Source organism: Lytechinus variegatus, chromosome 11, assembly GCF_018143015.1.
Source record: "Lytechinus variegatus isolate NC3 chromosome 11, Lvar_3.0, whole genome shotgun sequence".
In the NCBI taxonomy this organism is placed as follows: Eukaryota; Metazoa; Echinodermata; class Echinoidea; order Temnopleuroida; family Toxopneustidae; genus Lytechinus; species Lytechinus variegatus.
In genome coordinates this window covers 31,909,292-31,935,987 of record NC_054750.1, presented here as the reverse complement: position 1 = coordinate 31,935,987, position 26,696 = coordinate 31,909,292, and the positions used below count along the sequence as shown (strand labels likewise).

General features: G+C 38.0%; 18 non-coding genes across 18 annotated transcripts; all 18 read left to right on the top strand.

Annotated features, from left to right (window-relative positions):
* The first annotated feature begins 16,361 nt into the window (after positions 1-16,361).
* On the top strand, positions 16,362-16,433 carry TRNAH-GUG. The gene has a single exon. It is a non-coding gene; the product is annotated as a tRNA-His (tRNA).
* Positions 16,434-16,524: 91 nt separating this feature from the next.
* On the top strand, positions 16,525-16,596 carry TRNAH-GUG. The gene has a single exon. It is a non-coding gene; the product is annotated as a tRNA-His (tRNA).
* Positions 16,597-16,685: 89 nt separating this feature from the next.
* On the top strand, positions 16,686-16,757 carry TRNAH-GUG. Its single transcript has one exon. It is a non-coding gene; the product is annotated as a tRNA-His (tRNA).
* A 90-nt stretch (positions 16,758-16,847) lies between these two features.
* TRNAH-GUG lies at positions 16,848-16,919 on the top strand. The gene has a single exon. It is a non-coding gene; the product is annotated as a tRNA-His (tRNA).
* An 88-nt stretch (positions 16,920-17,007) lies between these two features.
* TRNAH-GUG lies at positions 17,008-17,079 on the top strand. The gene has a single exon. It is a non-coding gene; the product is annotated as a tRNA-His (tRNA).
* An 86-nt stretch (positions 17,080-17,165) lies between these two features.
* TRNAH-GUG lies at positions 17,166-17,237 on the top strand. The gene has a single exon. It is a non-coding gene; the product is annotated as a tRNA-His (tRNA).
* Positions 17,238-17,325: 88 nt separating this feature from the next.
* TRNAH-GUG lies at positions 17,326-17,397 on the top strand. Its single transcript has one exon. It is a non-coding gene; the product is annotated as a tRNA-His (tRNA).
* An 88-nt stretch (positions 17,398-17,485) lies between these two features.
* TRNAH-GUG lies at positions 17,486-17,557 on the top strand. Its single transcript has one exon. It is a non-coding gene; the product is annotated as a tRNA-His (tRNA).
* An 88-nt stretch (positions 17,558-17,645) lies between these two features.
* Positions 17,646-17,717, top strand: TRNAH-GUG. The gene has a single exon. It is a non-coding gene; the product is annotated as a tRNA-His (tRNA).
* Positions 17,718-17,967: 250 nt separating this feature from the next.
* Positions 17,968-18,039, top strand: TRNAH-GUG. The gene has a single exon. It is a non-coding gene; the product is annotated as a tRNA-His (tRNA).
* Positions 18,040-18,126: 87 nt separating this feature from the next.
* TRNAH-GUG lies at positions 18,127-18,198 on the top strand. Its single transcript has one exon. It is a non-coding gene; the product is annotated as a tRNA-His (tRNA).
* An 86-nt stretch (positions 18,199-18,284) lies between these two features.
* Positions 18,285-18,356, top strand: TRNAH-GUG. Its single transcript has one exon. It is a non-coding gene; the product is annotated as a tRNA-His (tRNA).
* Positions 18,357-18,444: 88 nt separating this feature from the next.
* On the top strand, positions 18,445-18,516 carry TRNAH-GUG. Its single transcript has one exon. It is a non-coding gene; the product is annotated as a tRNA-His (tRNA).
* An 88-nt stretch (positions 18,517-18,604) lies between these two features.
* TRNAH-GUG lies at positions 18,605-18,676 on the top strand. Its single transcript has one exon. It is a non-coding gene; the product is annotated as a tRNA-His (tRNA).
* Positions 18,677-18,764: 88 nt separating this feature from the next.
* On the top strand, positions 18,765-18,836 carry TRNAH-GUG. The gene has a single exon. It is a non-coding gene; the product is annotated as a tRNA-His (tRNA).
* An 88-nt stretch (positions 18,837-18,924) lies between these two features.
* TRNAH-GUG lies at positions 18,925-18,996 on the top strand. Its single transcript has one exon. It is a non-coding gene; the product is annotated as a tRNA-His (tRNA).
* Positions 18,997-19,086: 90 nt separating this feature from the next.
* Positions 19,087-19,158, top strand: TRNAH-GUG. Its single transcript has one exon. It is a non-coding gene; the product is annotated as a tRNA-His (tRNA).
* Positions 19,159-19,245: 87 nt separating this feature from the next.
* TRNAH-GUG lies at positions 19,246-19,317 on the top strand. Its single transcript has one exon. It is a non-coding gene; the product is annotated as a tRNA-His (tRNA).
* The last annotated feature ends 7,379 nt before the right edge of the window (positions 19,318-26,696 follow it).

Genomic DNA, 26,696 nt, shown 5'->3' with positions numbered 1-26,696 from the left:
AACATCTTCCTATTACGCTATCATATTTACTTTTTAAAAGGTTTTAAGGAGTCATTTTGGTTTTGACGATAGTTTCCAGTGCCTGTATTCTGGACAAGTCTGAGTTACAATAATGGGAAGACAAGCGTGTCAAAAAATCTATATTTCAACACATTTTATTGTTCATGTTTACTGTATTCATCTTAATAATTTTGTATGCATCAATAGAAGGTTTCTGAAGTTATCACTGTCAGACAATAACTATCCTTTGTTTGAGTATGAAAATGTGTTGATGAAGTGAATGTCATCTTGACAAGAAATGTGCCGCATTTGGCTCTTCATAGTTAAACCACAGAGGATGATGGTGGTTTAGTTTAAAATACTATTTCTTGTCTAGGGCCCGTATTCTGAAGTCAGGTTTAAATATGGATAACCAATTGTTACATAAATAACTAACAGTTGAGATATCATATTTCAGCTCAATTGGCTCTTAAATCATTCATAATTGTGTAGGAAGTAGATGATTGTCTTCACCATCGATGAATCAGGAATGAGCACAGGAAACATAAAGACATACAACACAATACAAATTTTGACACTTTTAGCTTTCCATAATTTTAGCACAAATGGTCTATGTTAAAGCTGACTTCAGAATGCGGGCCATAGAGTTTAACGTGTCCTGCAACAGTCTCCATGATTTACATGGGGGTGCTGCGTGTGTAATTCACCACAGACAGCTACCCATGGAAATCTGGTACTGTATATATGCTAAATAGTAGAAATGTAACAAAATCATCTTCATTTTGTAGCAAAAACATTTTTTCTTGCCAAACTTCTCTTGACCAGAATGAAGGTCTATTTTTTTTTGCTTGTAAAATTTAAACTAGCATCCCCTGTTAAAAGTCGTTTCCAGGGCACTGGGGTTTAAACGATACTGGCGTATTCCAAAAAAAAAAACTCTATCAAAATCAGTCGAGCGCTGCCCATTGCCTTTTAATTAAACCAAATAATTATAAATTTAATATAGAATTAGTTCAGACAGTGTTTATCCTAAAATCAACTTCCAACAACATTCTGCGGATTGCACGATACCGTAGCGCAGAGATTGGATCGCGTACTGTGGAATTCGTTCGTGAATAGTAAGTGGAACATGTGACACGTGATAAACATAAAGCCAATCAGATGCATATCGGTTAACAAAAGAGCAATTGCCTGTTTTACTTTCGGATTCAAATTCCTGGTAATTCTTTCGAAAGAATGGAGACGAGCAATACCCTGCACCCGTTGATAGGCATGATACGTGGAAACCGGTTTGCATAAACCACTTGTTGCTATATCGGGCATGCATTGGACAATCTTTCATGTATGTTTAAGTTATCGAGTCTATATTGTTATCCATGGTTTAAAACGCACGCGCAAGAACTTTAAAGGCATAAATATCACGAAATTAATTAGTACAATGCAGGTTATATCATTCACAATGACTGTATATAGCAAACAAAGTTAATAATCTATTAAAAAGCCATGTATTAGTAACACACATAATGTTTGAACTGTTTGAATGGCAAGTAGGACCTTTTTACAATTAGGATACATTGCTGATTGCATTGAGTTTGAAAGTAATAGTGTTTTGATGATGACGAAGTAAAACAAAAAACCCACCTACCTCACAAGGAATCGGTGATCGTCGACTACGACGGTTGTCCCACAGGTGCGAAGGTGGTTCCAATGAACTCGATGATGCCGAGTGACTCCTTGACTCCATACTGATTAAAAATTAATCCTTGACCACTTTAAAACAAATTGATAGCTTTAAAAAAAATCGCCTGGTCAACGTACCGGTCTAAGCCGTGTGTTTTCCACCTCTGGAATGTTCTATAGAAAAGACTGGACGTCAGCCCGTTTAGATAAATGAGATCAGAAAGGCCTCGTCTCCAATGACTTCGGTATGGTAATTGATCCTACACCGTTGTTAAGAACATTCCTTTTACATTCTAACACATGTTTTGCAGATAATTACCTCAATCATTAATGTAGTTTGCAGGCGATGGTGGTATCATGTGCGTTTAACGCAAGTTAACACCCACGCCGTCTACTGACTTAATTCATATATACGCTCAAGAAAATAATATTTTCTAGTGTGGCAGCGTTGACAGCAATAAATCATCAGTTTGCTTTATTATCTCTTTATTTCTTTTCCTCATCTATTGAAGACGTGAGAATTCGTTGGTCTTTGAATGTGAACGCGGTGGTGATAAAACATTCGGATCACGTGATTATTTTACCTAGTCACCTGACTTTCAGATGAAAAAACACACGAAAATGTTACCAGGCAAGTGAATCGGTCATGCGCAGCAAAGTAGAACAGGATAATCCTAGATGAACATTCCGACAGCCGAAACGTTTCTTAATCTGTGAGAAAAAATATGATGTCTTGTCGGAGAATGATGGCTATATTAGTTCTCCTATACTGTATCACGAGCGCTAGAGTGCGTATGAAAGTAGTAAAATTGGTGCTTATGATGCAAGCATGACGCATTCAGGCCTATTATTATGAGCTTTTCACTTTTGCAGTCTACAAAAACGAACAGAGAAAGCACTCGAAGAGTCGATTGACACTTCTCCAAAACACTCGATTTTCTGATGTACATCTGTCTCAACATTCGCAAGACGAGATGAATGTTTTCACTGCATTTCATTGAGATGAATGACTGCTTTCATGTTTAGTTTTCATCAAAACGCGACTCTGGTGGATAACAGCAATATCTTGGCGAACACAACAACCATGCAAGAAAAACAAAACAATTATCCATGATATAAAGATACAACGGCGTTTTTATCCATCTCATTCAGACACTTAGCATAGTGTGAGGAATAGAGTAGCTTCAATATGAGCAATCTTCGACATGTTCAAATCGTTTCATTTTTCATTCTACCGTTTAATAAAAACACGATTGGTGAGGTAAAGAAGAGGCGTTTTGAATTCGCTGAGGAGCAATACCATTCGGTTTAAGAGCGTCGAAAAGAGAATTGATATTGGTTTTAGCTTTGATGGATATCTCAAGCAAATAGTGTAAGACGTGGAATTGAGATTGGCGGGAGAAGAACACAATAGGAGAGGTAAACAGTAGAGAGGTTCTTGTAAATTGTTAACATAGATCTCGTGAAGACTCCGATGAAGGCTCGATCGGAAAGAGAGAGAGAGACAGATGGGTGATAAATACTACACAGAAGGATAGAAGGAATAAGGGATTGTAAGACGAACAAAAAATAAGAGAATGAGGGCGATAAAGAGAGTGGAGGAAGGAAAGAAAGGAATATTAGGAGAGAGGCTGGGGAATGGAAAGAAATGAAATGGTATGCCGAGTAAGAGAAGCAAGATAGGAGAAAAAGGGAAAGAAAGAATAATGTGATGAGTGAAAAGAAGAAGGGGAAGAGAGAAAGAGAAGGAGAAGAGAGATAAATGAGTGAGATATGCGGGGATACTAATACTCTATTATGCAGAATGGTCTGTTGAGCATGAAATGAAAGCTGAACTTCTTAGAATGTCGTCACTTAGCCAATTATACTCTGGCATGTCTGGTAAAAAGGTCGTTCTGCTCTTACGGAGTATTTACCCTAGAGTACGTGATCCACTGCAAATTGGACCGTGTTAGCAACTCAGTTTGTCCCTGATGAAAATAAAGCAGGCATAATCCATATTCTCCATAGCTCTCCTCGAGAACAAACTTTAACAGTAAATGCACATTGCAGGTCCGGTGCGGATAATGTTATTCATGTTTCTGATAGAATCAACTCCAAATGACCACAGATAGTAAGTTCAGGATCTCGTCACGAGACATATACGAAGACGTCTTAAGCTACGATGAAATCGCATCTTCGATATCCAACCGTGAAACCGTCATGATAAACTTAATCAAGACACAAAATACACGTATCTATTGCACTTATTCAGCATCAAGCTTCATATTTCTATCCGATTTTGACGATTATTTGCCAAATGCAAGTTGTTAAAAGCACAGTAATATCCATCACGTGCGTCACGAAAACCGATAAAAAAAATATGTCCACCTGGAGAGGAACTGTAGAAAGCAGAAAAGTTTTGGTGTTGACTTGCAAGACGTTAGCAGCATCAGGTTTCATGCACAAAAAGCTGTATGATTATCATGACATTAAGAGGGAAAAACCCCAGGCATTGGTATTCCCTCGTCGACACTAAAAGCTCGCACTTGCCCTGGCGACCGGCGCACACAAATCCATGGCACGCATCGGCGGACGGTGGCGCTCCCCTCGCTCTCTCTCCCTCACTCTCCACTACATCCGATAGCAGCTACTCGTCCGAGCCGACGGTATATCTTCACCTGGGTTTTTGAGATCGATTATTAATAAATGAAGAGTCCATTAAGCTTCGGAGCTCCCTGGTGGCCTATGAGTGATGCATGTAACTGTTTCTTTCATTGGAGGATTGTTTCAGTGATTCCGATTCCCATCCAGATACAAGTCATGACCCTGATCAGCCCGAGGTCTAAGCTTGTGGGCTCGACGTGTGGTGATTACGGAGCCCAACCAACTATGCATTTCGACGAGCACGCTCATACTCTAATATATTTCAGTCTCTTTGATTCCGAAGATCATTTGAAGCGCTGATAATTTGGAATGAAGGATGTGTTAAGTATACGTTCTCAAATGTCACGCTAATCCTCCCTTAAGAGATTCACTCTGCACGTATCTAAAACCAGAGAAGTGCGAGTTCCCTCACAATTTCCTGCTTAAAATACAAACATGCCAAAAATCAATGCCTTCGTATAACTGTGGAAAATAAATCTGTCTGCCAAAATGTTTGTAATCTACTAAAGTCTTAGATACAGATGGGACAATAGATATATGTATAGATGTAGAATTACGATTTTTGATGAAGTATATTCAATATTGAAATTAAGTCTAACGAAATGTAACGAATCAGAAATAATTCTGAAAATTACCAATAAATCAAAGCGATATGACCATCAAGTGCCCTTGACCATAACTGATTTTAGCTGTTGACATATAAGAAAATTATTTCCAATCAAATGTGAAAAATGACTGAAAGAACACGACGTTAATAATAATAAAAAGGAAGGCAAAGGGCACAATGATAATAATAACGTTTTACCCAGGGTAGCCACTTCAATCATGAGACTGCTCTACCAGCGGGCCCTGCATAACATGTTATTATTACCCTTCTCCAGTCTAAATGCTGAGCGCCAAGCAAGAAGGCAGAAGGTCCCATTTTTCTAAGTCTTTGGTAGGACTCGGCCAATGATCGAACCCACGACCTCCCGTTCATGAGGCGGACGCTCTACCACTGAGCCACCGTGCCCGGAGGAGAGATGAAGAGAGAGAAGGAGAGGAGGTGAGAGAGTGAAGAGTTGGAGAGAGAGAGATGAAAAGACGTGCGGAGAGGTGGAAAGAAACAGAGAGAAGTGGAAAGAGCCTTGGGGATACGAGAGATCCATTGCATATTTACATAGAAATTAATCTGGATATCAATCTACCTCAGCCCAAGTGCATTTTCATTTCTCCCGAGCGTTGCATGCACCTTTCCCTTCATGTTCGCATACGGTTCCCCTTGATTCCACTTTATGTACGGATTAGACAGGTACGTACTGAGGTCTTCAGGCACGGAAGTGAAAGTGATAAGCTTTTGCTTTGACCATGCACCTTCTACAGTAGTAGGCCCATGCTTTGACAAAGGTGTAGAACTTTCATAACATCCCATTCCCATTCCTTTGTTTATTTGGCAATAAATCTTGATCGACTATTTTTGCCACATAGGGGAAGGCGGGGTAAGTTGTGACAGTTTTTGCTTTTTGCATGTTAGAATTGATATGATTAATAATCTTGTCGAAATAAGTACCTTGCCTTGAAATTTAATTCTTCTGAAATTTTTTCCACCTATATATAACTTTCTATCCCCACACTGAAAGTCATCGTGACCTTTGAAAAAAACGATGTCAAATGGCTCAACTTGCCCCATATATGGGGTAAGTTTGAGCCACCTTCTGGGGTAAGTTGAGCCACAAAAACTATGTACAAAATGTATGAGGGGAGAACCAGCATGTCAATTTTTTGTTTAAAGTCTTTTCACTTGCTAATTCTCTATAAATACTAACATCCTTTAGAAGGAAAAGAGCAGTCATGTAAATTTGCTCCTTTCAGCCAGCATTTCAATCGATTTTTATGGTTTGTTTGTTTTTTAAGATACATTACCATAGGACTCACCATGGCTCAACTTGCCCCATGCTGTTTGGCTCAACTTACCCCAGTCCGAACTTAGTGCGATAATTTTGTATCCACACATTTATTATGCATCCATCATATAAAAGACTATGACAAGAATGAAGATCCATACCTGGACTAATAATGTTGTTATCAAGTCTTTATTATATTCAGAGACGTGTGTGTTTATAAAGCACTTATCTATTTCACACTCTTTTTTACTTTTTTGGCTGAAATTCATGTTTTTCCCTCTAAAAAAATACTTTTTGTTTCAAATTTAAAAACAATGTGGTGGGGTTAGGGGTTATGCTATGGGTCATCAATACATGACACCACCACAATGTCTGACTCATTCATTATTGACCTGGGGCTGGTGGCTCAACTTGCCCCTATGCTCAACTTACCCCGCCTTCCCCTACTGTATGAAAAGTAGGGTTGACAAACGTATTAGTATTATTTTATATAATTTTTTTTATATTTCTTTTATATTCATTCCTTTTTGTCTATGAAAGAAAGATTTTTTTCAAAAAATTATATATGAGGAAAAAAAACACTGAGGAATAAGATATCAGCTAACAATAGGGGGATTACTTCCCGGAAACGATAAGGTTGTTGATCGAAGATCTATGAGATATTATATAAAAGAAAAACTTTCTAAAGCAAGGTTTCCACTTTGGCGAGTTAACATCGCGAGTTATGGCGAGTTCTAGCGAGTTGCCAAAATGAGGCACTCGCGATAACTCGCATGAAGCTCACCATGAAACTCGGGATAACTCGCGACAACTCGGCATGGCTCGGCGGAGCTCGTTCAAGCTCGGGACAACTCTCCTTGAAGTCGTGAGCAGTTTCAAAATTTTTGAACATGTTCAAAAATTTTGCTAACTCGCTGTAACTCGTGCCTAACTCACCTAAACTCGTTATATACTCGCAGTACTCGCAATAACTCGTAAGAAGCTCGAGATAAACTCGCAATAGCTCGTAATAACTCGCCACATCTGAGTATACGCGAGTGCGTTCCGAGTTTTCAAGAGCGAGATACGAGCATTGCGATCGTTTTACGAGTCAAGTGGAGGTGCCCAGGAAAAAATGTAAATTTCACGCGAGCTTGTGCGAGCTAAGGCGAGTTAGAGCTCGCGCAGCTCGCGTATGACTCGCAACTCCAACTCGCCAAAGTGGAAACCTTGCTTAACTCGCCTTAGCTCGCACAAGCTCGCGTGAAATTTACATTTTTTCCTGGAATTTGCTTCAGTGACAAAAGACTCAACATCGAGTTCACTACGCTCGCTGAACGAGTGAACCGAGCGCGAAACGAGTCAGGCCGAGCTTAGTATGAGTTGCAGTGACCTTTATACGACTTAAAGCGAGCTATGAACGAGTTATCAAGATTTTGTTACGAGCGATAAGAGTTTCATACGACCAAGGGGCGGGATATGCACATTTTTGGCACTCAAAGATGGATGCCGGCGGCGGCGTCAACACCAACTCTTAATCGAAGATTAAGTTTTTGAAATGGCATCATAACTTACAAAGCTTAATGCCCGAGTTCATGAAACTTGACCATAAGGTTTATCAAGCATTACTAAACATCCTTCTTAAGTTTCAGGTCACAAGGCCAAGGTCAGGGGTCATTTATGGTCAATGAACTTAGACCATGTTGGGGGAATCAACATCAAAATCTTAACCTACGGTGAAGTTTTTGAAATGTCATCATAACTTAGAAAATATATGAACCTAGTTCCTGAAACGTGGAAATAAGGTTATTAAAGTATATAAACATCCTGCTTGAGTTTCAAGTCACATGACTAAGGTCAAAGGTCAATTAGGGTCAATGGACTTTGGCCAATTGGGGTATTTGTTAAATTAACATTATAACTTTGAAAGTTTATGAATCTTATTCATGAAACTTGAACATAAGAGTAATCAGGTATCACTAAATATCCTGTGCGAATTTCAGGTCACATGTCCCAGGTCAAAGGTCAATGAACTTTAGTGATGTTCGGGTGGTCTGTTGAATTACCATCATAACTTGAAAAGTTTATAGATCTGATTCATGAAACTTGGATATAAGAGTAATCAAGTATTACTGAACACCCCGTGTGAGTTTCAGGTCACATGACCAAGGTCAAATGTCATTTAAGGTCAATGAACTTTGGCCATGTTGGGGGTATTTGTTGAATTACCATCATAACTTTGAAAGCTTATGGATACGATTCATCAACTTGGATATAAGAGTAATAATGTGTCACTGAACATCCTGTACGAGTTTCAAGTCACATGACCAAGGTCAAAGGTCATTTACGGTCAATGAACTTTGGCCATGTCGGGGGTATTTGTTGAATAACCATCATAACTCTGAAAGTGTATGGATCTAGTTCATATAACTTGGACATATTAGAGTAGTTAAGTATCACCGAACATCTCATGCCAGTTTCAGGTCACATGACCAAAGTCAAAGGTCATTTACATGTAAGGTTATTGAAGTTTGGCCATTTTGGAGATTGATACTATACTGCTGTCATAACTTTCAAAGTTTAGATACAGTTTATAAGATCACATGATCAAGGTCAAATGTCATTTTTTTGTCAATGAACGTAGTATTGTATCATTCTATGATTTTTTTTAAATAATTATTTTATAGTAGTTTTCAAAGTCAGCACCTCTGCTATATTGGATAGCGTGATGCAGGTGAGACTGTCAGAGGCGCTCCACTTGGACCTTGTCTAGTTTCATGTCTAGTTCTTTTACCTTGGCTCTGCTCGTCATTGACCTCCTCATCTTCTGGAAACAGTACAGTCCACAGTCTGGTGTATTGTCTTCCGTTTCAATTGTCTCTTCCTGCACTTCTTCTACTTGAATGACATCTTCTTTCGCTGCCTGTTTCCCTACCTGAATGGCCACAACTCTTGGATCTTTTGGATAGAAGCATATTTCTCTCCTTATTTGTTGAAAGTTGTAATAGTGCAGTGGCAACAGCCTTTTTATACACGTGTACATTGTGTGGGTCAGTTAAAATGTGCTCTCATTTTAAAATAAACTCCTCAAAAAAAGTTCGGAAATCTGACTTTGATCAAAAATCCCTCCGCGGTTTGAGTAAATATCAATTGTTATTAATATCAATGAATAGATCATTTAATTTTCTTTAAAATGATACCCTACATGATATGATTATGGTTCACACGGAGGTGCAGTGCCTTGAAATGTGGGGCAAGGTCAAAATTCAAAAGTTGCAAAATGACACAATATTAAAGTCAATGTTTTTTTCTTCCGTGATGATGAGTGAGATTCTCAGCAATTGTTTTCATGCACCTTAACATCAACATTCAAATGGAATCAAACACACAACAAACAAACATGAATGGATTTTCATCTTTATTGACAGACAAAAGAATCATGTTCTGTATTGACCCTTCATGACTATTTCTGCTCGTTTTGCTGCTTTTCACTTCAGACCTCATCCAATACTTTTCAATTTGCTCTTTTTTTGATGGCATGATCATAACAAGCATGGGATCATTTTAAAGAGAATCAAATGATCTTTTGAAAGATATCAAATAAGCATTGTGTAAAATTTGGAGTCGGGAGACTTTTAATGGCCAAACTCAGATTTCCAAACTTTTTTGCTCGTTTTGCAGCTTTTCAATTCAGACTTCATCCAACACTTTAAATCCTGCTCTTTTCGTGATGGTATGATCATAATAATAATAATAATAATAATTGGATTTATATAGCGCTTTTTCCAGAGGATACAAAGCGCTGTTAATTGCATAAGACAAGTTAAGGTTTACGGTTATATAAGTGTGTTTTGAGATGTTTTTTGAAGAGGTTAAGAGAAGAGAGGTTTCGAAGAGATGGAGGGAGTTTGTTCCAAAGACGGGGGGCAAGAGATTGAAAGGAGTTGAAACCGGCCTGTTTTCTGGACTTTGGAATTACATAGGAAGGAGCAGCAGTAGAACGAAGTGAGTAAGTAGATCTTTGTTGCTGAAATAATGAAGAAATGTAGGAAGGTAGTGTGGTTGACAGAGACTTATAGGTTTGAACAAGTATTCGATAATGTATTCTATCAGAAACAGGTAACCAATGAAGTTCATTTAGAAGAGGGGTAGCATGACACCATTTTGGTTTTTGATAACAAGCATGGTATCATTGTAAAGAGAATTGAATGACCTTTTAAATGATGTCAAATATGCATTGTGTAAATTTTGGAGTTGGGAGAAATTAATGGCCAAACTCAGATTTCCAAACTCTTTTTGAGGGGTTTATATGTGGGGAAATATAGATCACTGGACATTTACCATTCAGCTGGCATGCCTCTGAGCCCTTGCCACGCACTCGGAATAAACTCATACGAAACTCGCTGTAACTCGGGGTGCTCGATCTAAAGTCGCGCTAATCTCGTGGGCACCTCCACTTGACTCGTAAAACGATCGCAATGCTCGTATCTCGCTCTTGAAAACTCGGAACGCACTCGCGTATACTCAGATGTGGCGAGTTATTACGAGCTATTGCGAGTTTATCTCGAGCTTCTTACGAGTTATTGCGAGTACTGCGAGTATATAACGAGTTTAGGTGAGTTAGGCACGAGTTACAGCGAGTTAGCAAAATTTTTGAACATGTTCAAAAATTTTGAAACTGCTCACGACTTCAAGGAGAGTTGTCCCGAGCTTGAACGAGCTCCGCCGAGCCATGCCGAGTTGTCGCGAGTTATCCCGAGTTTCATGGTGAGCTTCATGCGAGTTATCGCGAGTGCCTCATTTTGGCAACTCGCTAGAACTCGCCATAACTCGCGATGTTAACTCGCCAAAGTGGAAACCTTGCTTAAGGCGAGTTAGAGCTCGCGCAGCTCGCGTATGACTCGCAACTCCAACTCGCCAAAGTGGAAACCTTGCTCAACAAGAGGGGATAACGTTTTAACAAGTTTTCGGTACTCCTGAATTCTCAGTGTACCAATTAAGCACCATTTGTGATAAATTCAGCATTTTTTTTAGATTAGTTACAATTCCAATAATCTCAGTGGCCTAAGATATATTTTCTGGGGTTATATTGACCCTGCGTGGTCGAAGTTTTATCCTTTCATAGTGACAATGTTACATAGGCCAGGGGGAGGAGGAGGGGGAGGGGGCGATGGGCAGATGACGTCACAAGCGTGATATGAAGCGATTGTGATACGAAGAGTGTGGTATGAACGTATTTTAAGAAAATCCATTTCAAAATCATCTTAAATCTATGTTTCTTTACTAATAAATGCTGGGATTTCATAGGATAACTAAATATTAACAATTGATCATGTCTTACGATTTGTTTTTATTTACTGGATGAATGAAAGACAGAAATGAATTGATAGAAAATCAATTTCTAATCATCTTAAATTATGTGACATGTGATTTTACGTATAAATATCAAATTGATACAAATTTTAATTACAATTTTTTTTAAACGACACATTTAAAAAAGTTATTTGAAAAAAAGTAAGCCATTGCAATGTTATCACAAACATATATATATATATATATATATATATACATATATATATCGAGAGATATATATATCGAGAGAGATTTTTATTAAGTGAAAAGGATATTCCAGGAATGCATGCGCTGTATTAGATTCTTAGGCTTAGGTCCTCATATCTAATGTATTAAAGAACAAACATAGAAAAGTAAAACAAAAAATGAAAAAAAAAAATAGTTAAGAACTCCTCAACAGAAAGATTTTTTTTTCAGATTGATCAGTTGTTACCTACATTGGAGCTGAAGTGCCTCTTTTTCTCAAACTTCTCGCCTGAACGTCTTTTTAATTAGGGGGTGAAGCACGAGCAGGATTTATATTAGCAAGTAACCTTGGCAACGCTGGTGATGGGGAGTTGTTGGAGGTGGCATTTGTGATTAAAAAAACACCGGGCTTGTCAACAAGGAAATACTGTCGTATGGTTAAAAAAGAAAATTGCCCTTAGTAAAGGAAGACTTTGGGGGTAATATTGAAATTGGAAGAGTAATCAGGGTGAGTGTATGTAACATAGCCGTTGTTGTGACTATATGGAGTTGAAGGGATGGTATTCTAAGGTGTGAGGGCACACTTGCCCTCCTGGGAGGAATACAGTGTTACACAGTGTGTATTACAGTGTGTTCACAGTGTGGAACACATAGTCACATTCATACTTCAGACTTTGAGCATTCAACAGTGTGGACACGCTTGCAGTGTAAACAGTCACACTATCCAGGCGTCCACTGTGTAAACAAAAAAATTGCACACTGTTTAAAGTTGAGCATTTTAACAGACAGACAAAAGGGAACTCTCAAATACAATGTTATAAGATCAAATAAAGACTGCTACCGACACTCCCTGTATCCCAAGACCAACCCAGAATGGAACCTTCTCTCTGAGGATGTCACAAATTCTAAAGATGTAGGAGTATTCAAACTCAAACTTGAAAGTTTGGACATTAACATCATTGTCTCCAAAGCACACTACCCAAATTAACTGTTTTTAGCGCTTGACCCCCTAAACCCAAACGTACGCGACAACCAGATGCTGGTGATTGTACGTCAAAGGACAGATACAGATACTGTGCTAAACGTGTTCTTTCTAGTAGGATGTGTCCAGCAAGCGATTAGAAAAATAGGGAAGAAAAGAAGAAAACTAGGAGGAAGCAGAAAAGGATTTATAGTCATCGGGTGCGTTTCATAATGCTGTTCGTAAGTTACGAATGACTTTACGCACGACTGGTGACCATTTCTTGTGCTGTATGGTATATCCCTATGTAACAGACTTACGTATAAGAACATGTTCCAGTCGTTCGTAAAGTTGTGCGTAACTTTACGAACAGCCTATGAAACACCACCCTGGTGGGCGTTTCATAAAGCTGTTCGTAAGTTGAGAGCGACCTTAAGAACGACTGGTGATCCTTTCTTATAGTTAATGATATACATGGTATAGGCGATGGTTTAAAAAGGATCGCCAGCTGTTCTTAAAGTTGCTCTTAACTTACGAATAGCTATGAAACACCCACCTGTATTTAAAAAAAGCTTGTCTATACAAAGTTTAAATACAATTTAAAATTGAAATGATATATTATAACACGCATCACTTTTTGGGCCATCTGCCACGGCCATGTAGCGCTTGCATTTGTGTCTCCGTTATCAAAACAGGAAACATTGTGCGTTTTTGTCACTTAAATTTGTATCGAATAACTGAATATAAACTAAGAACGAAACTTACAAACATAATCCAGCCCTTTGATCATATAATATCATATCGACTGAGAGAGGAAAAGACGTATTTCCGTCATTACAGACTACCCGAAACATATTTTGATCCCTGTTCTTAAAGACTGAACAGCTTCCAGAAGTTGTCATGCCAACTAGATAATTTATTTTTTTGTTTGTTGAATGATTTATACTATATTTACTATCTTCTTTCCTTTATTCGTCATTGATTTTGACGTGGTAATAATGGCGAGACAGTCACCGAAGACTATGAATAAATTTGTCTCTTATGGATTACTCGGGATACCTGGGGCCCGTTGCAGAAAGAGTTGCAATCAATCGCAACTCCAAATAGGCCTATCATGCGCAACTTGATTTTCAACAAATCAACAGCGTGCATTTGGGACTTGCGATTGATTTTTTGACTTTGGTGCAACTCTTTCTGCTACGGGCCCCTGGGCTCCGTCTTACAAAGAGTTACGAGTGATCCGATTAATCGTAACTCTATGGAAATCCATCAGTGTCATAATTTTCTACAGGAAATTTGCATAACGTCCTTTTTAAACAAAGGAGGGCACACCAAACTTGTCAAGATATCGATATATTCATAAATATTTTATTTATTGGAAAATATACAGGATAAAAGGATTACATCGATGTCCTGATAAACATATGCATCATATCTAGAAATGTTTGTTTGAACAAACATGCATTATTATATTGACGTTGCTGGCCATCCATAGTTGCGATTGATCAGATCAATCGCAACTCTTTGTAAGACGCGGCCCTGGATTCATCTGCTTAGAAAATCAAACAACTCCTTGATAGATGAACAAATTCAGTCCGCCTTGAGAGGGAAAGATACCAACAGTTTCGATATGACACCTTATTTGAGGGGGGGTCCGGGTTGTACTTTTCTGATTAAATCATTGCCACCACTGCACTATTAAAGTGAGAGTTCTTTTAGTGGAGCGTTGTGGCCCAGTGGATTAGTCTCCGGACATAGAAACAGAGGGTCGTGGGTTCAAATCCCAGCCATGGCGTAGTTTCCTTCAGCAAGAAATTAATCCACATTGTGCTCCACTCAACCCAGGTGAGGTGAATGGGTACCTGGCAGGGATTTAATCCTTGAAATGCCGAGCGCGTAAAAGCTGCTTGAGCTACAGCCAGGGTAATAAGTCCTTTGGAAGCGCATAGAGACGTTATTCATAATGTGTTATGCGCTATTCGAGAACTGATTATTATTATTATTTTATGAATAATTTATGACATAATTCAGAATTTAGTTCCTCGTTCGTTTCGTTTTCTCGTATTTTTTTTATTGTACAGTACACCGAATAAAAACGAAATGTCCTTTAATATGCTACCTTGCTACGCTGGCACGCACACATACTAATATATTGTCGAATAAGCATTACAAAACACGATTCATGTCGATGAATTGTCAGGGGAATCATTACAACTTAAAAAAAAATAGATTATTATCTTTTTTATACTTTAAGGTTAAATTAACTTTATTTAGCTACATATTGTGATATAACCATTTCATTTGCTGAATCCATTATGTTCAGAGATCAATCTCAAACAATTTGAAAATTTATTATACCCTGGTAGGTGGTATATAGGCCTATATATGTCTCACGTCATAGTCACGCTTGGAGCAGTAACACGTGTAGTTGCTCAAATATTGGGTTTGACCACTATTCCTGATGTTATTTACACGGATAGTTGCTTCGTACTCCTTCCCCTCGCCTCCCCCATCTATCTCTAGTTTTCCTCCCACAACCTATCCACCCATATTTTTTTATCCACATTCTTCCATTTAGATTTTCCTTTTTGATTTGTCTTATTACCCCTTCCCTTCATCGCTCTTCCCTGAAGAGGCTTTCACAATCACTCTTGCGATCGTTTGCGATCATGTTGGTCACAATATATGTTGCACATAATCGCAACGGTTGTAAGGAGTCGCACCACAAATTGTGAAAGGGGCTTTACCCTGACAAAACAAACACACATCGCTTACAGTATACATATCCCACGTTCCCTTCTCCAACACGTTACTAATCGAATTTCATGCGATGTTTGGAAATGCAATATTCTAATCTGACTTCTTATAATGAGCATGGGAGCCCGGGATCTCGAACATCGGTAGAGATTTAAAGTGCACGCTTATTTCTTGTATAACAGACGCCAGTGACAATAGAGGAAGCGATAGAGCCCTGAGGTACATCCCACTACCATTTCGTTGGTAATCGTTTTAACGTCGATACACCGGGTTCTGTTCTCTTCTTTTCTGAAGGCGTTTAACAAATTAAAGGTAATGTTCACTCAGGATGAAGACTTTTACACAATACTACAAAAGGTGAGGTGTTAAACTGACACGTGTTGATGTCCCTATAAAAAGACGCATGCACCCTGAGGTGTTAGAATTACACCATAGATATTTTTAACACCAAAGAATGTAGAACTAGAAGTAAGAACTAAAGGTGTTGTAGTAACACTCATTCGTGTAAAAATACACAGTAAAACAGGCTGCATACATTTTATACACATTTTATATTTATCGTATGAACTTAACAGTAGTTGTTTAACAGTTTATGTTTATTTCGTTGAAGTTTAAATATTAAAAAATGAAACTTTGCTGTTTATAGTTTTAAACACCCGTTGAACATGTTGATACTGTTCAACAACAACTTCATGTAGTAAACACGTATGCAAAAATAAATAAATGTTTATACTGTGTAACACCAAAAATTATACACCGGAGTAAACTGATTGGTGTATTCTTCTAGTGTGTAAACCAATCAACACCAGAATGGGAGCATTTGACACAGAATGTTTTCATTATTAGGTATAGATTAGGTCCGTTATTTCAGTTCGAATAAAAAAGGAAGACTATATAGACACATAAACTAAGGTTAAGCCGTGATCGTCTAGTGGTTAGGACATTGCGTTGTGGCCGCAATAACCCAGGTTCGAATCCTGGTCACGGCATTTTTTTTAAAGATACGTGTTCTCTTCACTTTTTAAAAAAGAGATTATGAGGATATATAGTATACGCACTTATGATTACAGAATCAGTCAAGCCGTGATCGTCTAGTGGTTAGGACATTGCGTTGTGGCCGCAATAACCCAGGTTCGAATCCTGGTCACGGCATTTTTTTTTAAGTTGATGTTTTATCTATTTTGTAAAGAAAGAATGAGGATATGTACAAAGTACGCACTTACGGCTGCAAAATCAGGCAAGCCGTGATCGTCTAGTGGTTAGGACATTGCGTTGTGGCCGCAATAACCCAGGTTCGAATCCTGGTCACGGCATTTTTTTTTTAAATTGATGCTCTATCTATTTCTTAGAGATTATATGAGGATATGTACAAGTTAAGCACTTATGGTTAAACAATCAGGTAAGCCGTGATCGTCTAGTGGTTAGGACATTGCGTTGTGGCCGCAATAACCCAGGTTCGAATCCTGGTCACGGCATTTTTGTTAAATTGGTGTTTTATCTTTTTTGTAAAGAGAGTATGAGGATATATACAAAGTACGCACTTATGGTTGCAAAATCAGGCAAGCCGTGATCGTCTAGTGGTTAGGACATTGCGTTGTGGCCGCAATAACCCAGGTTCGAATCCTGGTCACGGCATTCTTTTTTTGAATTGATGCTCTATTTCTTAGAGATTATATGAGGATATGTACAAGGTAAGCACTTATGGTTAAACAATCAGGTAAGCCGTGATCGTCTAGTGGTTAGGACATTGCGTTGTGGCCGCAATAACCCAGGTTCGAATCCTGGTCACGGCATTTTTGTTAAATTGGTGTTTTATCTATTTTGTAAAGAGAGTATGAGGATATATACAAAGTACGCACTTATGGTTGCAAAATCAGGCAAGCCGTGATCGTCTAGTGGTTAGGACATTGCGTTGTGGCCGCAATAACCCAGGTTCGAATCCTGGTCACGGCATTTTTTTTAAATTGATGCTCTATCTATTTCTTAGAGATTATATGAGGATATGTACGAGGTAAGCACTTATGGTTAAACAATCAGGTAAGCCGTGATCGTCTAGTGGTTAGGACATTGCGTTGTGGCCGCAATAACCCAGGTTCGAATCCTGGTCACGGCATTTTTTTTAAATTGATGCTCTATCTATTTCTTAGAGATTATATGAGGATATGTACGAGGTAAGCACTTATGGTTAAACAATCAGGTAAGCCGTGATCGTCTAGTGGTTAGGACATTGCGTTGTGGCCGCAATAACCCAGGTTCGAATCCTGGTCACGGCATTTTTTTTTTACTTGATGCTCTATCTATTTCTTAGAGATTATATGAGGATATGTACGAGGTAAGCACTTATGGTTAAACAATCAGGTAAGCCGTGATCGTCTACTGGTTAGGACATTGCGTTGTGGCCGCAATAACCAAGGTTCGAATCCTGGTCACGGCATTTTTTTTTTACTTGATGCTCTATCTATTTCTTAGAGATTATATGAGGATATGTACGAGGTAAGCACTTATGGTTAAACAATCAGGTAAGCCGTGATCGTCTACTGGTTAGGACATTGCGTTGTGGCCGCAATAACCCAGGTTCGAATCCTGGTCACGGCATTTTTTTAAATTGATGTTTTATCTATTTTGTAAAGAAAGAATGAGGATATGTACAAAGTACGCACTTACGGCTGCAAAATCAGGCAAGCCGTGATCGTCTAGTGGTTAGGACATTGCGTTGTGGCCGCAATAACCCAGGTTCGAATCCTGGTCACGGCATTTTTTTAATTGGTGTTTTATCTTCTTTGTAAAGAGAGTATGAGGATATATACAAAGTACGCACTTATGGTTGCAAAATCAGGCAAGCCGTGATCGTCTAGTGGTTAGGACATTGCGTTGTGGCCGCAATAACCCAGGTTCGAATCCTGGTCACGGCATTTTTGTTAAATTGGTGTTTTATCTATTTTGTAAAGAGAGTACGAGGATATATACAAAGTACGCACTTACGGTTGCAAAATCAGGCAAGCCGTGATCGTCTAGTGGTTAGGACATTGCGTTGTGGCCGCAATAACCCAGGTTCGAATCCTGGTCACGGCATTTTTGTTAAATTGGTGTTTTATCTATTTTGTAAAGAGAGTACGAGGATATATACAAAGTACGCACTTATGGTTGCAAAATCAGGCAAGCCGTGATCGTCTAGTGGTTAGGACATTGCGTTGTGGCCGCAATAACCCAGGTTCGAATCCTGGTCACGGCATTTTTGTTAAATTGGTGTTTTATCTATTTTGTAAAGAGAGTACGAGGATATATACAAAGTACGCACTTATGGTTGCAAAATCAGGCAAGCCGTGATCGTCTAGTGGTTAGGACATTGCGTTGTGGCCGCAATAACCCAGGTTCGAATCCTGGTCACGGCATTTTTGTTAAATTGGTGTTTTATCTATTTTGTAAAGAGAGTACGAGGATATATACAAAGTACGCACTTATGGTTAAACAATCAGGTAAGCCGTGATCGTCTAGTGGTTAGGACATTGCGTTGTGGCCGCAATAACCCAGGTTCGAATCCTGGTCACGGCATTTTTTTGTTAAATTGGTGTTTTATCTATTTTGTAAAGAGAGTACGAGGATATATACAAAGTACGCACTTATGGTTGCAAAATCAGGCAAGCCGTGATCGTCTAGTGGTTAGGACATTGCGTTGTGGCCGCAATAACCCAGGTTCGAATCCTGGTCACGGCATTTTTGTTAATTGATGCTCTATCTATTTCTTAGAGATTATATGAGGATATGTACAAAGTAAGCACTTATGGTTGCAAAATCAGGCAAGCCGTGATCGTCTAGTGGTTAGGACATTGCGTTGTGGCCGCAATAACCCAGGTTCGAATCCTGGTCACGGCATTTTTTTTTAATGGTGTCCCATTTATCTGTCATGTTAAAGAAGGGAACGTCACTATTATTTTAATTCATTGATTTCAACTTGGATGATTTTTCTCCAATAATAATCAAATCTAAAATGAAAAATAGAGAGCAATGTAATAAATGAAGGACAAGTCCACCCCAACAAAATGATGTTTTGAATAAAAAGAGAAAACTACAAACATAACCCTGAAAATTTCATCAAAATCGGATGTAAAATAAGAAAGTGATGACATTTTAAAATATCGCTTCATTTCGCAAAACAGTTATATGCACATCTATGCAAATGAGGAGGCTGATGAGGTCATCCACTCACTGTTTCTTTTGTACTTTTATTATATGAAATATAAAATATTCTAATTTCTCTTCATTGTCAAGTTAAACAACGATTGATTCCTCCATGAACATGTGGAATTAGCATTGTTTAATACTAGTTCAGTCTAGTTGGCCTTTATTTTCAAATCTGTAAAAAATGAAATAATTGTATAATTCAAACAATAAAAAAATAGTGTGTTAGGGACATCATCGACCGTCTCATTTGCATGTCACTGTTTTGTGAAAAATAAGCGAAACTTTAAAATGTCAAAACTTCTTATTTTACATTCGAGTGTGATGAAATTTTCAGCGTTGTGCTAAGTTGATTTTTCTCTATTATTTTATTCAAATCAACATTTGTTTGGGTGAACTTGACCTTTAATGATGAAGTAAATATAAGTAAAAATGAGAGCGCAACATCATTGCTCTCTCTTCCTAGTTATGCTAGCTTAAAGTGAAGCTTCAAAGTGCCATGAATGTTTGCGTTTTATCCGACTGTTCCACCCAACTTTAATTACGGGGATGGATTTTCCCTTTAACGAAAGAAATGAATGCGTATTGGAAAGTTGATATTGCCAAGGTAAGACCTGGGAATGAGACAGACAATGCTCACAATTGGAAAACATAAATATGCAGATCACGTTTGTTTTCTGTAGCTGCAAGAGTCCATCCTACACTGCAAAAACTCCGGTGTTGATTTAACACCAGCCCGGAATCTATATCTGTACACACCAGAGAGGTATTGAAATAACACCAGTTTGGAATCAAACCGATGCTGTTTTAATACTATTTGGTGTTGTATAAACACGTATCTGGTGTTAGACCCAAACCAAACTGGTGTTGTTCAACACTTATCTGGTGTGGACAGATATAGATTCCGGGCTGGTGTTAAATCAACACCGGAGTTTTTGCAGTGTATCTACACTCTAAAAAAGTTTTACCCAATATTGGGTAAAATGGGAACATGCATGTTGGTTTGGTAAAAAGATATTTTGTAAATTTTACGCAATGTTGCGTTGAAATAGCCCAATATGGGGTTAAAAAATACCCAGCAAACATGCATGTTCCCTTTCTACCCAATATTGGGTAAAACTTTACTCAATGTTTTTAGAGTGTAACCAGGCTTTACCCCCCCCCCCCGAACCGTACCCCCTCCCTCACAAGTCTTCTTGTTCAAACATTCATATTGCCTGTTTTAATGATACACAAGACACTAAAACAGAGCACGGTAAAATCTATGGAAAACTTGATACATTATATCTCAAATGTCCAAAATTGAACTTCATGGTTAATGAGGTAAGAAGTTTAACTATTCTATTGAAGTCTGAGATATTTCTAAAGTTCTTGTAAAGCAAGGTTGACCATACTGGTCACTCAAAGAAAAGTGTTAAATGACCTGGTTAATACTACAGATGATAAATGATAGACACAGATGTAAATTCAAAACAGTCGACGTTGAAGAGGAGGCTAGGACTTAGTGTATTATTGATATGATGATAAAAGAAATAAGAAAAATAGTTTTCATCTTTCTTTGAGCGTACCAACTAAAAAAAAGATTATGGGCTATTTTAATTGTATTGATGTTCTGGCTTGGAATGGTTGATAGATTGGATCCCGCGAAATGAAATGTTACTTTTCTTTCTCCGAGGTACCCATGTCTAACATATTATAATAAACATAATAGCAATAAACATAAACATAATAAACATAATGATAGCAATAATAGTAATAATAACATCAATAATAATAATAACAATGACAATAGAAGTAATGATAATAATAAAATGATGATGATAATAATAATGAATAATGATAACGATTACAATAATAAATTTGTGAAGGGTTATAATGGAAATGAATTCGCGCATTTGCCACACTGATAGTCTCCTCTCCTCAAGAGTTGGAAAAATCACGTCTTTCAAACTCTGCTTGCAAAATCATCAACTTTCTTTTCCTTGCCATGGCAACGATTTAACATCAATCAGTCAGGTATCGCAGGCGCGGTCATGAGTCGGACTGGGAGGGTGAGGAGACTTTTAAAAAAGATAGAAACAAAATATTGATGGATGCTTTCACTTTCTTTACTCATAATTCAACGTTATACCCTCACCTTCTCGGCACCCCCCCCCCCCAATTTATTTCTCAATGTTGGACGGAGAGAGGGGAGGGCAATCCCCGGGTATCATCCTCGAGCTCCACCGCAGTTCACTCAACTTTACCCCTACCCCCTTTACTTATTCTCCTCCGCCGAATCTCTGATCAAGCAAAGATCCAGCTATGCATTTTTCATGTCAAATTATCGATGACTTCACGAGAATGGAATCAAGCGGACATGAGAAGCTCGAAAACAACCCGGCAGGCAAATATGATGGACAAAAGGTTACATTGGATGCTTGCCTTCGAAACGGAAATAATAGAAGGGAAAATCTTCTGCTTCACATGCAACCACACAATTGTAAACCTAACAAATGTTATTTAAAAAAGTTCGTATGACATTCATTGCTAGAAGACGGTTAAAGAAGGAGGAGGTAAAAGAGAAGAAAAAAAGAAGAATAATTAAAGGAAGAAGAAGAAAAAGAAGAAGAAAAGGAAGAAGAAAAGAAGAAGAAAAAGAAGAAGAAAAAAAAGAGGAGGAAGATGTACTGTAAATAGTCTTGTACAATACTAGCCTTTTTAAAAATCTTACTTGTGCACATCTTACTATGTATCTTTGTTTTTTATGTATTTTTTAAAAATTTATTTATTTGTTCTTTTTGTATTTGTTTTTTTTTAATTTATTATTTATATGCTCAATGTATTTTAATGGACATGAATAAATCAATAAATGAAAAAAAAGAAGTGAATGAAGGAGGAAGAAAAAGGAGAAGATGAAGAAGCAAAGAAGAACAGGTTAAGAGGAGGAGGGAGGTAAAGAAGAATAGCAACCACTTAGGTGAATGTAATACTTCACCCTTTCTCCTTTGATTTCTTTCTACTTTCTTGACTTTTATCTTATCGTTGCCTTTCAGTCACCTTTTCTTCGTATCTTTTCATTTTCTTTGCTTGGTAATATCTTCCCTTCTCTGTTTTCGTTCATATTCTCCATTTTCGTTCATATTCTCCTTTTCTTTATAAATCTTCTCTTAATCTTGTCTCCCTTTTATCGTACGTTTTAAAGGAGTTCTGCTTCCTGTGATAAAAGGGGGAAAACACCGGTTACAGGATCGGTGTCTTTTTTAATTATTAAACTTTAATAATATTTACAGGCTGAGATCGTGATTTATTTATTTCAGTGATGAGAGCAACTTCCATCATGCATTGTCTGCGTTGATGTCTATATTGGTAATCAGTTATTCTCGTGGCCGTCCGTCCACTACCAATATTCATTTTTAATAGCCAATGTAATGGAACATAATTACGTTTATGATGGAGGAAAAAGAAATATCTTCATGCATGGTATCATTTCCTAATAAAGCACACATGAATGATTATTATTATAAGACAAGTACAATCGTATCTGCCTTAGCATGCTTAGGGCATTGACTGTATTCGGTCTTCACAACATGAAGTACAATCAAATTCACGAAGAAGATTTGTTCCAATAGACTCAAAACCATAGATTTAAAAAAAAATTATAAATTGTATTCAGTCTATTGATCATCATTCTATTTCTCTCTCTCTTTCTTTTTATTTCTGACTCGACCCCATGGGCCCATTCTACACCTCTTCTCTCAACAATCTTTTCATTTCCCACGTACACCTGTTGGATCTCCTTCGATCTCCATTTCTGTTTCTCTGTCCAACTTCCTCCTCCCTCTCCACCCCTTCTCTTTCTCCTCTCCATCTTCCTGTCCCCTCACCTCATCTCTGACACTGAGGCCCGTATTCTGAAGTCGGGTTTAACGTAAACTCAGGTTTAAAGTTGTGGTTTAAGTATGGATAGCCAATTGTTACATAAATCACTAACAGTAGAGATATCATATTTCCGCTCTTTTGGCTCTCAAATCATTCATAATTGTCAAGGAAGAATAAATAGATATTTATCTTCACCATCGATGAATCAGGAAAGAGCGCAGTAAACATAAGAACATACAATTTAATAAAATCTTTGACACTTTTGGCTTTCTCATCATAATTTAACCCTATCTAGGGGGGGGGGGCCTCGGAGGCCCCCCCCTCAACGAATCGCGCGATATTTTCGCCGTGCGAAATTTTTTGACCGCGCCGCTCGCTGACTTTTTACTTTCAAGTCTTGCGCAACTTTTGAGACCAATTTTGCGTCACCCGGGTACGTGGTTCCGAAATTACGCAAAATTGTGTAAGTGCATGTCAGACCGAAAATGGCTCAAAAACGTGATTTCGTGTACAAAGTCAATGCAAATTGTGTTTTCAACCAAAATTCATAAATGTATGATTATTTTTAGTTTTGCTAGTAAAAATGTATTCATTTTATGATTTTTATGATCACAGAAGATTCCTCAAGAAATTTCATTGAAAAAACAATGAAAAACAAAAGGTAAAAAAAACAAAGAAATACATAAGAAATTGCAAAAAACAATAAAATACATAAGAAAATCATTTGATATCACAATTTTTTTCATGTACACTTGCTAAGGACACCACAAAGAGTTTCTATACCAAAAATTAGTACATTTGGAGCTTTATTTAGGGAGTTAGAGGAAAAAGTATGATTTCGCATACTAATTACGCATAAATTAGCATAATCACTTAATAGCGATTCGCATGAAATAAATTACTATACAATCTTGTAGATTATGTCCCAGGCAACCCGCGTGCCAATTTTCGGCGCGATCACGCGGTCGACGGCCGAGATCTTAGGGGGGGGGCTGGGAGGCCCCCCCCGGCCATAGGAACTCTCAAAATACCCCGGCCTAGATAGGGTTAAGCACAGAGTTAGACCATGACCTATGTCAAACCTGACTTTAGAATACGGGCATTATTTCTCCTCACCGCCTCCTGAATTCGCCCTCTTCCCTCTCTTTCTAATTCCATTCAACCTCATTCCCTATATCCGTTGCAGTTCTGCCACTTTCTTATTTTCTTTCAATTAAAAGTAATATCAACATCGATGGAAATCTGTTGCCATTATTTCACTTTCTTATTTCATCATTTTAAATTCGAATTAACATCAACACTTCGTGCAAATCATACACTCACCCAATATAAAACAAACACAAAATTATGCTTCCAAATATTTTCTTTGGGGTAAAATTTATTCAACAGCCCAAAAAATACTTCCACTGTAATCTTGTTCATCACTATTACCATCGTTACCATTTAATTTTGCAAATCTAGTCAATTAAAGGAACATAACATACACAGATCATGTAATAATCAATTGAAAAAATGCTAATATTGCAATAAAAGGTGCCTTTAGTAGAATACCAAAGGGATGGGTCGATATATAATATCACCCCCCCAACTTGTTGCATTTCATCCTTTTGCAAGGCACGATAGCTCAGTCAGTAGAGCAGAGGTTTTGGATTCCATTGACCCGGGTTCGATTTCCAAGTGGTGCGCTAGTGCCCTTTGGTAAGGCATTTATCCTCATTACCAGGTCCATCGGAGAGGACCTTAAGCCGATGGTCCCCTGGTTGCTTGCTCACAGGCATTCATGCTTTCTTAGCAGTCGGGTATAAAACCTTGGTATAACATAACATACCAATGTGTGAAAACATGGTGGGATACTGTCCATGGGGCCCCATAGTTTTTACCCAATATTGGGTAAAATGGGAGCATGTATGCTTGCTGGGTAAAATGATATCAAATACTTCGTAAATTGTACACAATGTTGCGTTGAAATTTACTCTTTGAACTTGCATTTTGCCCAATATTAGGGGAAAAAGTTACAGCAAACGTGCTTGTTCCCTTTCTACCTAATATTGGGTGAATTTTTACTTGATTTTTTTCAGAGCTTTTATAGCTGCACTGAACTATTGTAAATGGACTTGGTTCCAGGCAGTTATGAACCAGACCTATTCATGCCGATTTCAATGAAGCCTATTAGTATTACTATCTATTAGACATACACATATAGTACATTTGGGTCAATTCTTATCAATTTGGTGTAAGGAAGTTTGTGATCATGCTCTATAGAATCATAGTCTCTAAAATGCTGACAATATGTCCCATTCCTACAACACATCTTCATGTACTTCTTAACGAGGGTGATTACTGAAATTGACCCAACTCTTTATGTCATCATTTGGGACTGGGTACCATGCAAATTTACTGTAACTTTGACATTGATATTGACCTATTTAAGGGTTACATATTAGTGGTCTTGAGGTAAGTCCAATGGTGGGGCTCATATTTGTGAGGTTATGAGTTAGAATTCTCCCTCTGTCACTGTCTCCATAAATAAAAAAAAAGGGCCTGAGAGTAATTTCTGTCTCCACAGTCTGGTAGATATGATCAAAATGTTGGCAAAAATCGTAAAGTTGGGTATATATACAATGGAGTGAGAATTGGTTCGAGGTTGTTGGTGAAAATTTTGACGAGAGGAGAACTGTGGCCAGCTAGGGCGTTGTTGTGATGGAGAATACCACCCCCCCTTGGCTCACAGAATTGAAAAGTGCCAGCAAGCATGTCTCCATCATATCGTTGAGGTATCTCAACAAGAACAAGCTGCCTTGAAATCAGAGATGGATTCTCTGGAGGAGGTTGCTGAAGTCACTATGAAGCTTGCTGTAGTGGAACCCAAAATTGACTACTTGGAGAATAGAACCAGGCACAACAATTTAGTAATATACAATGTTCTTAAAGGCTTTTCCCTTCTCTATTTACGATGTAAATGTCTTGACCGTAAGTTTCCTTTTCCCTTATTTATTTACGGAGTAAATGTATATGTACAGCAGTACACCATAAAAGGGTTGATCGTGCTACAAGTCACTATAGATGCAAAAGCTTAGAAAATGGTAGAAATGTAGTGTTTGAAATGAAAAGCATATAAATTTCACAAGTTTTTTGCTTTATAGTATGTGTATTTGTTCATACATGTAGTCAAACTGTCTGTCTGAGGTATAAACGGGAATAAGGTAAAATGT